Genomic DNA, 16,195 nt, shown 5'->3' on the forward strand with positions numbered 1-16,195 from the left:
TGTATGCCATGTGACAAGGGCGACCCCGAGATGGGATGCATCCAAACCCCTAGAAAAGGGACCAAAAAGAACAAGGAAACAGCCATTTGAAGTGCGCGGCCGGAGCGCACCAATGAGAGAACGCCAGCACCTAAACCCCGGGGCATCATGGTCAAATATGGCAGCGCGCTGGTCCACCAATTAGCGAACGCCGCGCAGTAGACCAGAGGCATGGTGACCATATATGGGCAAGAAAAGGCAAGGAGCCAATGACAGTGCACCACGAAAGAGCCCAGAGGGGTTAAAAGGTGGGCGCACAAAGTGAAGCAGGAGGCCTGAATCCAGGAGGCGGTATGAGCGCGTGCGCTTCAAGGGACGAGTCAGCGGGACGCGTCCAGGCCATCGACCATGCCAGTCGAGCCTGGGCGGGAGCGGGCCGACTTCGCATCGGCACCGTCATCCTAGGTGCACCACTAACCTGTGTCTTCGTGGCCCCAGCGGCATCGGTCGGGCACCAGTGGCCAAAGTCTACGCTCCGTCGACCTGCGCTTCGACGGCCCCGAAAGGCTACGCTCGTGCCGAGACTACCTAGACCTCCAGCGGCAGCGGCTACCAGGTGGTAGCTACCGAGGAAACCTCACCACGCGCGGAACCCGCGCCGTCCAAGGAGTGACCGCGCGCATTGAACGCCCGCAATAAAGCAACACGAGGAGGACTATCATCAAGTCCCGGCCACGCAGTGGGTTCGACACGTCAGCGCTCACGACCGGGTAGGCCAGTTCATTAGAGACGCAGTCACAGTACACAACTAGGGAGTGGTGGTGCGAAAAGCTTCAATTAGGACTTGAAGTAATGAGTAAATATAAACTAATTAGGCAGGACGTTATTGTAGAGGCATTTGGGTTTAAATTTGAATTGTGTTTTGTGATTGTTAGACGTTTGAGTGTTTATCATTTGTGTGTATTTTAATTACTGAGTGGTTTTCGTTAGGGTTTTTCAAGTGCGCTATAAATGGGTGGTATGTTAATACTGTCAGCTGCTTTCCTGCGTCCATCTCTGAGCTGGTAAAGACAACCTCACATCCGTTCACATGACATTGTAACAGGAGGTGGACTTATTATTATCTCGCACGAACTTCTTACAAGATGTTTTTTGTTTCATTAAAGTTTTGGTGTAGTGTACTGAACTGGATACATGTTGGAAGAGTTGTGCGAGTGGGTTAGCCTGGTCTTCTATTGTGTCACTTGTACTAACCAGGGGCGGGCTGTGAGTTTGTTGTTCTGTAAGCATTCGTGTAGATATGTGTCCACAATTTATGAGTGTCAGTGTATGAATTTACGGATGTCAGGACGGTGCGTCAACTCTGCCTTTTAAAGCAAAACGTTCCAGCTCTACCAGGCAACGGTTTTTTCGTTGTGGGAGGTACAACCTATTCCCAACGCGTCCGAGGCGGCGGCGTGGGGAGGGACCGGGGGCGGAAGGTTTCGCTCACGGACCACCCTAGAAATGGCGCTTCGAATTTACCCCACGTTCCCCGCGCGGAAGTGCCTGATCGCCAGCGGCGGGGTCGGTGGTACGGCTTAGTCGCCGGCTTTAGCGACGGTTAAACAACCGTCGCTAAAGCCTCAGCTTCAGGTCCATTTCGTGGTGCTTCCGCACGGCTTCATTAACTTGTTCGACAGAACCTCCAGGGTAACCCGCACCAGACGGAGTTAAGTGGTCGCACGGGAAACATATCTTAAGGATTGGTTGGCAGGGTGGGAAATCAAAATGTAGAGACAATATACAGACAACTGGCCGCTAGAGAAACGCTACCTTTACGCAGTGCTTGCACAAATGGGATCCCGTTTTCTAAATGGAGGATTACTAATTCGGTTGTGTTTTAAGATGTATTACAAATGGCGAAACTAGCGACTGGTTTTGATAAACACCGATTAAAAAGTTCCCTCAGCTTTCTCGCAATTCTCGAACTTACTGAACTAGTTTAAATCGGCATGAAAGGGAATCACTAAGCTCACACGCCGAATAGTTTCGCTGTCTGCGCTTGTGTCGCGCGGTGGTGTAGCCTCAAGCTAGCACATCAGGATGGCTAGGTTCCGCTGTCTCACCCTTCGAAAGACGCTCCTCTCCATTTTCTTTCTGCCGGCTCACGACCGGGCTACAGCGACGGGGTCCACCGCTTTAGCTCGGTCGTGGCTGACGCTGCTGCTTCGTTCGGGGCGCCGGTCCCCCCGATTTCCTGGTAACGGCTGGAAGAAACTATGCTTTCAGTCTTCGTAAAGCCACGTGAGTGATTTGAAGAGACGTCGCGTGGGAAATTAGTGGGGGTGTCGTATAAAGCTTTGCTTTCGAGCTACTTTCACAGCCTGGATGTTTTGCCTCACGGCGCATGCGCTTCCCAAGTGCTTTTGCCTGTTTAAAGGAGATATGTTATCCGACGTGAGGTACCGACGGAGAACACGCCACGTCTTGTTCTGGCCGCCCGTTCACGCGCGCAGTCCTCGTTCATCAGGGCCTCCTTGGGTTGCGCGGTTCACCGGACACCTGAGGAATAGACTTCTCGGCAGCGTGGAGAATGTGTGCCGTCGGTGTTTGGGCAACTTCTTCCTCGTGTAGCTGTGTAATGGATGTGTGGTGCAGTTTGGATGTTTCTTTAAATGTACTACAGTTTGCTCGAGCTTCATTGAACCTTTTAAGGGAAGGAGAACAGTTCGGGCCGTTACCTATGTGTGTTAATCTGGTTGGGAAGTGGTCACTACCGTATGGACTAGTACCAACGTCCCACTCAAGAGATGGAAAGAGTACTGCAGAGCCAATAGCAAAGTAGAGGTTTGAGCAAGTGTTTTGTCCTATATTATGGTATGTGGGCTTGTTTTTGTTAAATACCCATGCTCCTGAAGATGTTAGAAATTAAATCAATTAGGCAACCATGGGCATCCGTGCGGGAAGATCCGCAGAGTGGATTATGTGCATTGATCTCAATGCACATAATCCACTGAGAATTAAGGGCTCGGGTGGCCGATTTTCAAGGCCCTTGAAATCATACACCAAAAGCTGGAATTTGGGTAAGTTGTAGAGAGAGCACACCGTTATCAACGTATTAAATATTATCGTGCGACTGGCTACAGTCTCAAGGGTTCGACACGTCAGCGCTCACGACAGGGTAGGCCAGTTTATTAGAGACGCAGTCGCAGTACACAACTAGGGAGTGCTGGTGCGAAAAGCTTTAATTAGGACTTGAAGTAATGAGTAAATATGAACTAATTAGGCAGGACGTTATTGTAGAGGCATTTGGATTTAAATTTGAATTGTGTTTTGTGATTGTTAGACGTTTGAGTGTTTCTCATTTGTGTGCATTTTAATTACTGAGTGGTTTTCGTTAGGGTTTTTCAAGTGCGCTATAAAGGGGTGGTATGTTAATACTGTCAGCTGCTTTCCTGCGTCCATCTCTGAGCTGGTAAAGACAACCTCACATCCGTTCACATGACATTGTAACAGGAGGTGGACTTATTATTATCTCACACGAACTTCTTACAAGATGTTTTTTGTTTCATTAAAGTGTTGGTGTAGTGTACTGAACTGGATACATGTTGGAAGAGTTGTGCGAGTGGGTTAGCCTGGTCTTCTATTGTGTCACTTGTACTAACCAGGGGCGGGCTGTGAGTTTGTTGTTCTTTGAGTATTCGTGTGAGAGAATGGCATGGTAATGATTTCCGGGCGACAATGGCCCCACCACCCTAAGAGTGTGTGCAGCCAACGTTTTCCTATCTGAATACTGTGTGCAGCCAACGTTTTCCTATCTGAATACCATGTACCTATTTAAGAATTTTTTTGTTTGCAATTGATGTGTGTTTCCTGCAGACACATGACAATTGGCTGATTAGCATGCAGCATCTCGTAAATATCGTCAAGATTTTTAACGAGGCCTCTGCAGTTCCACTGAATGATGTTTTCTGTTACCATTATTTCATTTAAGCGTGACGGGAGGGTGTGATTCTCTTTATGTGTTGTCTTTCGGGGATTGTACTTGTAGAAAAGAAGGACGAAGCGGGCGTGAGCACGCGCCACGATCATCATCGGTAGTTGTTCGATGACAGCGAATAAAGAAGCACGGATCGCTCCGTCTAGGGCTCTGGGCCGTGACTCGCGGTAGCTTCCGCGACATCTTTGGTGCCGATCAACCCGGGAAATCGCCCTTTGGAGCATCATCCGCATGGCTTCGTCCATCGACCGCCTTCGGAAGGCTCGTGGCGTCGTCAGGAGCGGCGTCACGCGAGCGCTCAACAAGCTGAATGACATGCTGCAGCAGCCGTCTCCCGACGCGGCTACCCTGAGCTCCCACGTCGAGTACATCGTACAGCGAGAGCCGGAGCTCACCGCCCTCCACGAGAAAATCGCCGATGCCACGGATGACGACGGGCTGGAGCAGGAGCTCGAAGGAGCGGCCGAGTATACCCGCAAGATATCCTACGCCGTATCTCAAGCACGCTTCCTCCTACGAAACGCCCAGCAAGTGCCCAGCGCGACCGATTCCAGCGCCAGCGGATGGACAGCCGCTCCAGTGTCTGCTCCCATGGGTGCGTCAGGCGGGCACACGCATGCTTCACGTCATCGGACGGTTATGCTTCCCAAGCTCCAGATCCCAGCGTTTTCGGGAAATCTGCACGACTGGCAAGCGTTTTGGGATCATTTTAATGTGACGATCCACGAAAATGCCGAGCTGCCGAAGATTGAGAAGTTCAAGTACTTATTGACATACTTGATCGGCGACGCCAAACGAGCCATTGAGGGAATCCGGCTTGCTGACGCGAACTACGACCTCGCGGTGAAGACCTTAGTTGAGCGGTTCGGCCGACGAGACTTGCTCATCAACGAGCACATTGACCAACTCATGGCAACGAAGCCGATCAGAAGCTCAATGGACATCGAGAGGCTCCGCGAAATGTACGACAAGGTGCAATTCCGGGTCAGCGCCCTCGAAGCCTTGGGAGTTCCGCGAGAGCAGTACGCCGTAATCCTGAACCGTGTGCTCCTCCGATGCCTGCCGGATGACCTGACTCTAATGTACCGGCAGAAGGTTAAGGAGACGGACAAGGGGCTAACGGACGAATCCGCGACACAGCAACAAGGAGCTGGCCAGGTAAAGGAGCTGATGGAATTTCTAAGAATTCCAATCGAAATTCGCGAGGAAGGAAGACAAGGACAGCCTCCATCTAACGCAGCTCGTCGATCCGTCCAAAACGCCGACTTGATCTCTCCAGGACAACCGGAGGCACCCGTCCCCTCAGCGTCGGCCTTGACTGCGAAGTCCGAGTCCATAATAATACCGGCGTGTCCCTTGTGTGACAGCCATGGTCACAAGGTGGCGGACTGCCTAGTTGACATGGCGAACGAGAAGAGGACGCGATTGCGCAACGCTCACTCCTGTTTTCGGTGCGGCCGACACAACCACGTGGCGCGTCAGTGCAGAGCTTCCCGCAACCTGACCTGCAGCAGTTGTAATCGGCGCCACCTAACCGTCCTGTGTGACTTGTTCAATCCGACTGGCAGCAGCACGCCCAGATCAACACACCAGGTACAAGCTAGAGAAAGCGCACCTGCCGTCATGACGGCTTCGAGCGGACACTCCGGGGCAACGTCCGTGTTGCTCCAGACCGCCCGAGCCTTGGCAGAGGGTGTACGGCGACGACTTGTTGTTCGAGTGCTGTTGGACACTGGCAGCCAACGCACCTTCATTCGCCAGGATGCGGCTAGGGCCCTGAAATGCACGGTTCTCGGCACGGAAGACCTATCCTTAGTAACGTTCGGTACTGCGAGGTCACCCAAGGTTCTACGGTGCCGGCGAGTACAGGTGACGCTACGCGGACAAGCTCGTGAAGATCGGTCGTGTTGGAAGCTTTAGAGGTTCCAAAGATCTGCTCCCTTACGAGCCCGGAACTCGACAACGTGACCGTAAAAACCCTTATAGAAAAGCGGTACGACATAGCCGACGCCTTCCATCCGAGCACATGGAAGGCAAATGAAATCAGCGTACTGGTTGGTTCCGACGCCTACTGGAAGGTGGCCACGGGCAGGGTGGACAGAATCAACGGAGACCTCACAGCGGTAGAAACAGTTCTAGGCTGGACCGTTCAAGGAAGGCTCGCTTCTACCGCATGCCCTTTTACAAGTGCCATGTTCCTGTCGTGCACCTCACCCGGACATTTGGACTTTGACGCGTCTGCCATGTGGCGGCTGGATGCCATTGGCATTGATAACCCGACTCACGAAAAGTCGCTGCAGGATAGCTCGATGGAAACATTCGAGCGAAACATCACCCGTATCGCAGGCCGGTACCAAGTACCCCTCATGATCCAGGCTCCTGGTTTACCTCCTGGCAGCGACAATCGTCAGCTCGCGGAGCACCGTCTGCGGACGCAACTGAACCGATTCCGGGAACAACCTGAGTTGCTCGAGCAGTATGACAGGGCAATTCGAGCATATTTTGACGAAAACCACGCGGAACGAGTGGCGGAACAGCAGCGTCTAGGCGACAACTTGTATTACATGCCCCACCATGCCGTCATCCGAAAGGACGCAGTGACAACAAAACTCCGAGTAGTGTTCGACGCTTCTTCGCATACAGCTGGCCTGCCATGTCTAAGCGACGTCCTTTGCAAGGGCATGAAGCTTGGGGTCGAAGTCGTTCAGCTGCTCATGACTTTTCGTTGTCACCCTGTTGTCATCGTCGCAGACATAAAAAAGGCGTACCTGCAGTTGCTGATTCGACCAGAAGATCGCGACGCGTTGAGATTCCTCTGGGTGGAAAGACTGCCTACGCGAGATAATCTGGCGTCCCCCATTGTCACCTGGAGGATGACCCGCGTACCCTTTGGCGCGTCATCCAGCCCATTCCTTCTGGGTGCCACGATTCGCCACTATCTCCAGACCTGTCGGGAGCAGTACCCGGACACAGTAGCGCTGCTGGAAAGGGCATTCTACGTGGATGACCTCATAATTGGTGTACCTAGCGTCGAAAAGGCAATTCAAGTGTACGAGGAAGCTCGCAAAATATTCTCCGAGGCCGGAATGGAGATACGAAAATGGGCATCAAACTCAGAGGAGCTCGGACATCAGTTTGTGCGGGACAACGTCGCAATCGAAAATGAAGCGGGAGACGCAATCAGGATGAAGGTGCTGGGAGTCCCATGGGAGCGTGCTGGAGACTGCATTTACCTGTCGACGAAAGACGCATCAGAATTTGCGGCAGCCAATCCGTCAACCAAGCGCACCGTGCTGCAGACGTTTGCGATGATGTATGATCCCTTGGGATACTTTGCACCATTCACTGTAACGGCCAAGCTTGTGTTCCAGGACCTCTGGAAAAAGAGCCACTCATGGGATGAACGCCTTCCAGATGACGAACAAGCGCGATGGAACAGCTGGTGCGCCCAATTAACAGAGTTGAATGAGGTCCAGGTTCCACGGTTCATGTTCTCGCACTCGTTCGATGTGGAGGGTTCAATCCAGATCCACGCTTTTTGCGATGCAAGCCCGCGAGCTTACGGCGTTTCTCTATACGTTCGAAAGCTGGGTGACAATGGCCTATATGACACCAGATTGTTAATTAGCAAGAGCCGAGTCGCCCCTATCAAGCCCATCTCCCTGCCTCGGCTAGAGCTTCTTGCCTGCGTTATTGGAGCACGACTCGTACGTTATGCCAAAACAACTGCAATTCTGGAAGACTCCCCCGTCAGTTTGTGGACGGACTCTCTTGTCGCGCTGCACTGGATTACTAGCGCCGCCACAAAGCGTGACCAGTTCGTAGAACACCGCGTGGCCGAAATACGACGACTAACTGCTCCTACAGACTGGAACCATAGCTGGAAAGACAACCCGGCAGATTTAGTCACAGGAGGTATATCGGCGGCGGCTCTTCTGCACTCAGCCCAATGGTGGCACGGACCTTCGTGGCTCCTAGGTCCAAAACAGGAGTTCCCTGAAACGCAGATTGATCATGTTGACCCGAAGGAGCTCGCAGTGTCACAGGAAACTTTGGTTTGCCCTTGCGATGTCACAAAGCACGAACAGCTTCTGACCTTAGAGAATTACAGCACCCTCAGGCGCCTTTTGCGGGTCACGGCCTGGATTCAACGTTTCCTGCAAAATGCCCAGCGGCGAGGGCCATCAGTAAGCGGTCCCCTCACAGCAACTGAGATAATGAAGGCTGAACGCTACTGGATGCGGCAAGTACAGCTGGAGTTATTCAGCACTGAAGTACGCGCACTGTCAGTCGGTCAGACCGTTCCTTCTACATCAGCGGTGCTTCGACTTTCACCCTTCATGGATGACGAAGGTCTGCTCCGCGTAGGAGGCCGATTACACAAATTGAATGCCAGCATCGACGTCAAGCATCCGATTCTGCTACCTGAGCTGCACAAGTTTACGTACCTCATCGTTCTGGCGGCCCATCAGCACACTCTGCACGGTGGAGTCGAAGCCACGCTCACGGAGACGCGAGAACGGTTCTGGATTGTAAAGGGACTACAAACCGTCAAAAGGGTGCTGGCCCAATGTCCGACGTGCAGACGCCAGAGGCTGACTGCCCAAACTGCGCCGTTTGCTCCATTGCCAAGCGACAGAATCACGGCAGCACACCCGTTCTCTGTGGTAGGCCTGGATTTCTGTGGACCACTCTACGTGCGTGGAAAAGCTCCTCCGGCAAAAGCCTACATTTTATTATTTTCATGTGCTGTCACTCGTGCCATACATTTGGAGCTGACGTCGGATATGACAGCGGCTACCACGCTACTGGCCTTCCGTCGGTTCGTGTCAAGACGCGGCATACCGAACACTGTTTACTCTGACAACGCTCAGTCGTTTCATAGTTGCGCTCGAGCATTTAAGGCCGCTGCGTCAGCCCTTCAAGAATATGCGACTGGGCTCAACGTGCACTGGAAATTCATCGTTGAGTGAGCCCCTTGGTGGGGGGGCTGGTGGGAGCGTCTCATTCGCTCCACCAAGGACGTTCTCAAGCGTTACCTTGGGCGCAGTAGCCTTACTGCCGAAGCTCTGTCCACCACCCTTTGCGAAGTGGAAGCTGTTATTAATAGCCGACCTCTAACCTACGTCGAAGACCACCCCGATGAAGTAGTGCCACTTACGCCTTCCCACTTCCTGACAGGTAGGCGTGTGCTCTGCATGCCCCAAGAGTTAGCGGTGACCGAGGCGTCGTCAACCCCAGCTGACCTACGGCGACGAGCACGCTACCATCATAGGCTGACGGCTGAGTTGTGGCGCAGATGGAGGAACGCATACTTGCTGTTACTGCGTTCGGCTCACAGCTGTCCTCAGGCTACTTCACCGCAGCTGAAGGTGGGCGACGTCGTAATAGTGCATGACGACAACGCTCCGCCAATGCAGTGGAAGCTGGGACGAGTGACAATGCTGCACCACGGCGTCGACGGCGTCGCTAGAGCGTGCTCGGTGCGGACAGCAACGGGTCACGTGATAAACCGTCCAGTGCAAAAACTTTATCTGTTAGAATCAGCCGCCTAATCATCTTGGGCCCGCGGGAGGATGTAGAAAAGAAGGACGAAGTGGGCGTGAGCACGCGCCACGATCATCATCGATAGTTGTTCGATGACAGCGAATAAAGAAGCACGGATCGCTCCGTCTAGGGCTCTGGGCCGTGACTCGCGGTAGCTTCCGCGACAGTACTCTCGGAAGGGGCTTTTTGGGCCTTTGTGTTGGATGGATATCGGAGTCTGCTCCTTGCGCTGAGTTGCAGGCAGGAAGGGAGCGACCTCGATCTCCTCGTCAGACGGCAGGGGGCTGCACGACGAACCAGACCCCCTGGAGTTGGTACCCTTTCGGGTGTCCTTCATATGAGCCGCCACCGCCTTGGGTGCAGGAGTGCCACAGGTGGCTAGGGCAGTGCGGCAGCGGTGGGACCTGATACGGTGTCCCTGGTGTCCATCCCCTCGGTACCCTCCAACGTAGTGGAGGGTGGGGCGCAGGGGCGGGAGCGGCATCGGCCCCGCAGGAGACAGTTAGGGCCACAACTGCTGCTGGCTCAGCAAGGAGTGTGGTGACGGGTTGTGCTGCCTAATGCAACCCGGCGAGGGGCGGGCGCGGGACCAGTTCAGCATCGCTGAACTGGGTCCCTGAGTACACCAGATGCCACTCCGCCCCCCGTCGAGCTGCGTCGGCGTACCTCCCCGGGGGAAAGAGGCGAATCGCTTCCACGCCTGTGGGAACGTCATGCTCTTTGTGACCCTGATGTTTATGATGTTTTTTGCTCTAGTGTAAATTTTCATATTTCAGGGAGTATGCCGCAAGCGGCCCCGGCAGTTCACACAATTGAGGGTGTTGGATGGACAATTGTCACTAGGATGATCTTGTGCCGCGCATTTTGCACGGGTTGTTTGGCCGCGGCAAGACATTGTACCATGTCCGAAGCGCTGGCACCCAAAGGGTTCCTTCAACACTTTTGACAAACGATTTCACTCTTTCCTTCGCGTCTGGAAGCACTGTGAAAGCTATAGTTATCGCCAGTTTTTTTTGAGCGAGTTTCTAAATTATCTGATGGGCATAGAGAAGTAATTTGTGGCTGGAGTACTTTCCTACCCCCTAATCTAAGTACTGAGTGTGTTAGGTGGCTACGTTCTGCAATCATTTCTGATATTTAAAAGTTGAAAAAAGGGTTGCATGGGGCCTTTAAAACCGCGCGGTGGGTTCGTGATGTAGGGCTGATGCAGCACCGGATAAAACCTGCATTTATGTGTTGTGGCAGTGCTGAGTGGTCAAAGGTCAAGATGACGTGCTTGGTGGGAATGTCCTTGTCGTCCCTCCGGATGTTGATGTGCCTCACGGCAGTGTCGCCCTAATCTATCAAGCCTTCAAAGAGATCCGTATCCGTTTCGCTAAGCAGATCTGGCCCAGCGATCACACCCGACGAGCTGTTGAGACTCCGGTGGGGTGTGACCGTGATATCCAGATCATCCATTCGAGTTTGAGCTAGAAGCTTTGTAGCCTGCTTTTGTGGTTTACCTCAAGAAGGACTTCACCAGTCCGTTGTTTTTAACCCTTATATGATTTCCCAATTATGCCTTCAAGATATTTTGCATTCAAGAACAGTGATTTTGTTGCAAGAGAGTGCGCTGTATCACGGGATTCTATGACAACAAATCAAGAGTAAAGAGTATTGTCTGGTTCACGAAAGTTAAGGATAGCAATGGGGGAAGAGATACTTCCGTGCGGCCCCTTTTCAGGGCTGCACAATACGATACAACATAGACAATACGATAGACAATACGATACACAATACGATAGACAATACGATACAACATAGTTAAAAAGCAGGGGACGGGGGTACATTCTTCGCTCGGGTTACCCTGACACCGATAGAGGTCCCGGTGCTCCCTGCCTGGTAAACAGACAGGGAGCCCATCCGCCGGAGCTTGACCTGGGCTCAGAAGGCCACCATTTGTGGTTTCTTGCCCTTAACCTTTAAACATATTACTACGCTAGGTTACAGCTTATGTAGGGGGGCTCTGGGTCGGCGGTTTCGCCAATACCGTCACCAAGATTGCTAAGGGTGCCCCGTGTGGGGCAATAGCAGCTTTCCAGGTGTGAATTCCACTTTCAAGGTCTCGAAGTCAAACAGGAACTCCTGTACCCATTTCAGAAACCGGCGCGTGCCGGGAGGTCCGCGGAGTCGAACATGGTACTTCCCGCACACGAGGAGCATGCTGTAGCTGTGAGCCACCGCTGCGTTCCGGAAATAACGATCATCCTGGATTCCTAAGAGGCTAAACTATATAGATGCAACCATGCTAGGAAGGCTCTTAGGGCCACAAACAGCACTCCATGACCGAAGAAGAATCTGGCCTCTATGTTGCAGTAGCTGGCCCCACCTCCAAAGTTAACCAAGAAAACCCTCGGCCCTAAGTCTCCAGCATCTCTGGGGCACTTGACCACGGCACTGGTAATCGACACACCTGACTAGCGACCTGGCCAGCGACACAGGAGAGGGCGCTAAGAACCTCTAGATCCAGGTAGGCTGCCTACGCAACTTGAACTTGGCAACGTTCCATGTGCGAAGTCTCTCTAGCGAAGGAAGCTTAGCTGTATGACTTGGGATGCCCTCCGACATTAGATTGAAAATGATAGGGCTGAGCGAGGTCACAATAACAGAACAAGACCTCAAAGAGATGAGTAGAGGTCATATTCTATTATACCGAAGACCTCATGAAAAGTAAGAACATAGAGTGGGATTTCTAATCCACAGAGGGATAGCAGAAAACGTACAGGAATTGTTCAGTATAGTGAATTGAAATAGCCGACGTCGTTGGGATCAAGCTGAATAAGCAATACACGGCAAAGAAATCTCACTTTTTAAAGACGTGCTTTAAAGTTTTCAACCCCGTGCGTACTCGGTAATTATTTGGGATCCTTACACTCAAAACCAATATGAAGAAACTAGGAAATGTTCAGAAGAACGCGGTCAGGCTTATATACAATTCTTACGGGCGAGGATTGATAACTGCACTTCATCATGACAGCAATTGCCCAACACTATCTGAAAAGAATCGAATCCTGCGTCCTAAAATTTTCAATGAAATTTTTACTGGACACTAGACGATTGACGCCTCCATCTAACTTTTCAACAGATTAGAATAGAAGACGCCGACGCGCGCTATCAATAACACCACTCAATCTACGCAACAACTGCTTCTAATGGTCTTACTTCACAAGAACTATTGTCGAATGAAAGAATCTCTCTAGCAAGGTTGTAACCGAAACAGCAGTATCCGCTTTCGAATCGCTTCTGCACACGTAATGCACTTGTCCGTTTAGCTGTATATATTGTGAATGTTTGCATGTTTTTTGCTGTGAAGGTGACTTATGTATATTATTTTGCTCCCGCCCTGCTACAATTGCCCAGAGACGTTTGTCGAGAACCTGGATTTCGGATCGGAGTTGCGAGACCATATCAAATATGAACCGCTTGTGGACGTCTATAGTTGCAGTGGAGGCGCCGCCAGCGCGAAGTGAGGTAGATGGTGTGGAGGATGCTGTTTCGGAGAGGGAACTGGAATGTTGTTGCATTTCTGCTGAAGGTGCGGAGTGGTTAGCAGGGGGTGCGGTGTACGACGTAGGTGAGGCTGTGCTTTCTGAACAAGAGGAGGATTGCCGTTATTTGGGTGCGAAGTTGCTCCAATTCTTGTTCGAGGGTGGCGAGGTGCTTTGTATTGTCAGCGAGTTTATGGCGCAATTTCGGTGTATCGGGGGTCATTTATGGGCGTGGGGGGTATTTCAGCGTGAGTGGGTAAAGGTGGGAATTGTTCTAGAGCAGTGGGCGATATAGCGGCCACAGCTGACCAGCTCACCTGGGCTTGGGCATGGCGCTGTCGTGGTGCTTGCGGAAGCGGTGACCGTTGCTCATGGCACCAGGAGTATCGATGCGCTTGCTCGGTGAGGGCCCGCTCCCGCACTCGAAGAGGTGGAGGGGGTGGGCGCAATTTCTTTCGGCACTCCCTGCTAGCTGTAAGGTGATTAAGCCCGCAAAGTTGGCACACTGGTGTGAAGTCGTGATCCGGTGCGGGGTCTTTCGCGTGGCACTTAGCACAGGTAGATGTGTCCGGGTTTGGACACACGTCTCGCCGGTGGCCCAGTTCACCACACAGTGAGCAACACTGGACTGTCGGTCGGTATGGTCTGTAGCGTGTAAGCAGGCCGTAAGCTTTGATGTAAAACGGCACGTGCAGGTCTTCAAAGGTGATCACTGCAGAAGTAGAAGCTCTCAGCATACGAGCGCCGATGATTCTCGGTCCTGTGGTGGCTATGATGTTTCTCAGCTGTTCTTGCGTAGTGCCTTGGTCTATGCCATGGATAACTCCTCGAACAGTGCCCGGTGGGGGTTTTAGGTATGCCATTACTTCGTAGGTTGCAGTGCCAAGCTGTAGAGTGTTGATTTCTTTCTGTACCAAAAAGTCATCACTTCTTCCCCTCACCCAGCAACATTTTCCAGATGCCATCGCCTTACAAGAAACCGACAGAGACACCGTAACTCTCCGAGATTATGCAACATACGCCACGAACTCCACAGCACGAACAGCCATCCTCGTACGAACCAACCAAACAGTACAGCTTCATTCTCACCCTACAACCATTGACTACACCTTTGTCGAAATACTCCCTCGAAAAAAGACTCTACCTAGTATCTATATTCTGAACATATACAGTCCTCCCACCGCCCCACTCGCTGAAATTGACCGATTATTCAAGCAAGCAAGACAGTGCACTAGAGGACACAAGTTAGTAATGTTAGGCGACTTTAATGCGCAGCATACGGCATGGGGATATTCTCGCAACAACCGCAAAGGCAGTCAACTTTACGAAGCCATCCAACAAAATCATCTTCATCTCTGCAACGTTCCACACACCCCGACCCGCATTGGAAATAGCGTGTCCCGTGATACCTCGCCCGACCTAACACTTACCTACAACATCAAGAACGCCATTTGGACGTGTCTTGAAGAAACGCTGGGGAGTGATCACTACATAATACAGCTAAAAATTCTTTTCCATAAAAATACTCATCGACGCAGTGGAACTGCCCGCCTCACCGATTGGAAGCAATTTAGAGAACACTGCCCCACGGATTCAATCCACAATCTGGAAGATTAGACGGCCACACTACTTACAGAAATGGGCAAGCACACCAAGGAATTCCCACTCACACAGGAAAACCCTGTCCTAGACAACCACCTTCGCCACCTGTGGAATGCCCGTAGGGGACTGCTCAAACGCTGGAAAAAACGGAAAACGAATCGAAAACTCCGAATCCTCATAGCCCAGATCACGCTAGATGCAGAAGCATACGCTCACCAACTAAGCCGGCAAAACTGGACGCAGTTTTGCGACAGACTTCAAGGAACTCTCGGGACCCGCCGCACCTGGCATTTACTTCGGTCTCTTATGGGTACGAAAGAATCGAAAGCGTCTACAACACACCAACTACGACGGCTTATTCACAACCACCCAGAGACTGAACAAGACCTGCTAAAAGAACTAAAACAGCCCCTTGAAGTGCCGCCGTCACAGCCTGCCATGATACTTCCACCATATACCGGCCACTCCAATGCGGAACTCGATGCACCCTTTACCATAACTGAAATGGGAGCTGCACTGCACAACCTCACCAGGAACACTACCCCCGGCAAGGACAAAATTGCCAATAAACTCCTCCGCAATCTGGATCCTGTAAACCTGGACAATCTACTAAACTACATCAACGAACACTGGATCGCAGGCACCTTGCCTTCACAATGGAAGCACGCAGACATAACACTGATCCCAAAACCCGGAAAGCCACTTAACACCAAGAACCTCCGACCTATTTCCCTGACATCTTGCGTAGGAAAACTTTTCGAACATACGGTCCACAATCGCCTCTCACCCCACATCGAAGACAACAATTACTTTCCTCACACAATGTTCGGTTTTCAGCCGCACCTCTCCGCTCACGATATTTTACTCTAGCTGAAAGAAGATATACTGAGCAAGTTGTCAAATCAGCACAAATATTCCATTCTTACATTAGACATCAAAGGTGCTTTTGACAATGTAACACATCAGGCCATCCTGCGAGGACTTAGCTCAATCAATTGTGGACAACGTCTTTACAACTATGTCACCGCATTCTTCACCAACCGTACCACCACAGTGGGCATTGGGCACCTCCGCTCGGTCACCTTCACAACCATACCGCAGGGGACCCCGCAAGGCTCCGTAATTTCACCACTACTTTTTAATATCGCAATGAAGGACCTCCCACCACTTCTGAAATCGATCCCCAACCTCCGACATGGAATGTATGCAGATGATTTGACACTATGGACCCCTACAGGATCCATCGCTGCCCAAGAAGAGGCCCTCCAAACTGCAATACATGTGACACAGCAATACCTCCAAGCCCGTGGTCTTGAATGTGCTCCAGAAAAATCGGCCCTTTTAACACTCAGCAAAAGAACAACCAGGAGAAACACGCAAGATATACCCGACCCGGAACTCAAGATCAACAACCAGCCAGTCCCCAATGTCCCCTACCTCCGTATATTGTGACTAACCATTCCAAAGGATGGGTCAGGTTCCCAAACGATCCTCCCCCTACAGCGGACCCTCGCACAGCTCATGCACCTCATACATCGCGTTTCCCATCGTCGCTTCG

Source organism: Haemaphysalis longicornis, unplaced genomic scaffold (assembly GCF_048455015.1).
Source record: "Haemaphysalis longicornis isolate Haplotype H1 unplaced genomic scaffold, Haemaphysalis longicornis Haplotype H1 scaffold_16, whole genome shotgun sequence".
NCBI lineage: Eukaryota > Metazoa > Arthropoda > Arachnida > Ixodida > Ixodidae > Haemaphysalis > Haemaphysalis longicornis.